The sequence below is a fragment of the Chrysochloris asiatica genome, unplaced genomic scaffold (assembly GCF_000296735.1).
Source record: "Chrysochloris asiatica unplaced genomic scaffold, ChrAsi1.0 scaffold00016, whole genome shotgun sequence".
NCBI classification, from domain to species: domain Eukaryota; kingdom Metazoa; phylum Chordata; class Mammalia; order Afrosoricida; family Chrysochloridae; genus Chrysochloris; species Chrysochloris asiatica.
The window spans coordinates 15,526,789-15,528,520 of NW_006408534.1; the positions used below are offsets into that span (position 1 = coordinate 15,526,789).

At 41.6% G+C, this 1,732-nt stretch overlaps 1 pseudogene; it reads right to left on the reverse strand.

Annotated features, from left to right (window-relative positions):
* Window positions 1-594: 594 nt before the first annotated feature.
* Window positions 595-998, reverse strand: LOC102841914 (annotated as a pseudogene).
* Between the last annotated feature and the right edge of the window lie 734 nt (window positions 999-1,732).

The window sequence follows — 1,732 nt, forward strand, 5'->3', positions numbered from 1 at the left end:
AGAAGAATGTCCACACCTTTATCTCAGCAGTTCTGTCAGGTGTCTGTGGCCGCTCCAATCCTTCCCCCACGTGGTCTCACCCAAGATGGCGGCTCCTCGAGTAGATGAGCATCTCGAATTAGAAAGCAATGGATTTCTTGCTTCTGCCACAGATTCTCCCAGCTGTAAGCCTTCCAACCTTCTAAATATTCCTTTATATGTGGTTCAGAGTTCTGGGACAATCCCCTGAGCCTTCTTGGTCGGGTATTCTGTGTTGTTGGTGGTGGAGTTCCTTTACTGCACTTTCTCCACGGTCCAACTTTTGAATGCATACGAGGTTATTGAAAATACCATGGCCTGCGTCAGGAACACATTAGTTCTCAAGCTGACATCTTTGCTCTTTAGGCAGAAGATTTGCCTAAAGCTATATGTCATTTGATTTTTTGACTGCTGCTTCCATGAGTGTTGATAGTTGATCCAAGCAAAATGAAGTTTTTCACAACTTCTATCTTTTCTCCATTTATATGCATGTTATTTATTGGTCCAATGGTGATATATATCTATTTGTGCTTCTAAAGTTTTATTTAGCACAAATAACACTTGTAAGTGGGTTGTTTATTCATTTTCTCCACGGCACAGCCTGGCATTGGGATTGGTGACGCTGATGGCCAGCTGGGCTGCTCTTTGTCTGATGGCTTTGTGATTCTTGGAATAAGCGTTGTGAGCAATCTCTGTATAGGAAGATTTGTTGCACATCAGCAGCACTTCCAGCTCTTTGATGTTGTGGACCAGGAACTTGCAGAAGCCACTGGGCAGCATGTGCTTTGTTTTCTTGTTGTTCCTGTGACCAATGTTGGGCATTAAGATCTGGCTCTTAAATCTCGTGCCCTGTTGTCAATGCCTCTGGGCTTGCACCAGTTATGATTAATTTTGACATAGTGTTTTGATTGGTGCCTGATGAACTTCTTGGTCCTCTTTTTGACAATCTTGGGCTTCACCTGGGGTCTGAGGGCAGCCATGGTGCCGGTTGAGATGGCTCCTCCTCCATAGGCAGTGCAGAAGAAGAGAGAGGGGAAGCCAGTATTTTTGTTTTCTTTACATTGAGGTGCAACCTGTATGGAAGGCTGTGGTCTTTGATTTTCATCAGTAAGTACTTTAAGTTCTCTTTGCTTTCAGCAAGTAAGGTTGTATCATCTGCATATCGCAGGTTGTTAATGAATCTTCCTCCAATCCTGATGCCACGTTTTTCTTCACGTAACCCAGCTTCTTGGATTATGTGTTTGCCATACAGATTGAATAAGCATGGTGAAAAAATACAACCCTGGCTCACACCTTTCCTAATTTTAAACCATTCAGTGTTCCCCTGTTTAAACAACTGCCTCTTGATCTATGTATAGGTTCCTCATGAACACAATTAATACTCATTCTCCTCAATGTTGTCCTTAGTTTGTTATTATTCACACAGTTGAAAGCTTTTGCATAGTCTATAAAGCACAAGTAAACATCTTTCTGGTATTCTTTGCTTTCAGCCAAGATCCATCTGACATAAGCAATGATATCCCTCATTCCACATCCTTTTCTGAATCTGGCTTGAACTTCTGGAAGTTTCTGTCAATGTTTGATGGCAGTCATTTTTGAACTATCCAAACAAAATGTTCCTTGCATTATTATTAATCAGACATATTAATGATATTATCCCATGATTTTCATATTCTGTTGGGTCACCTCTCTTCGAATGGGCACCTCTATTCCA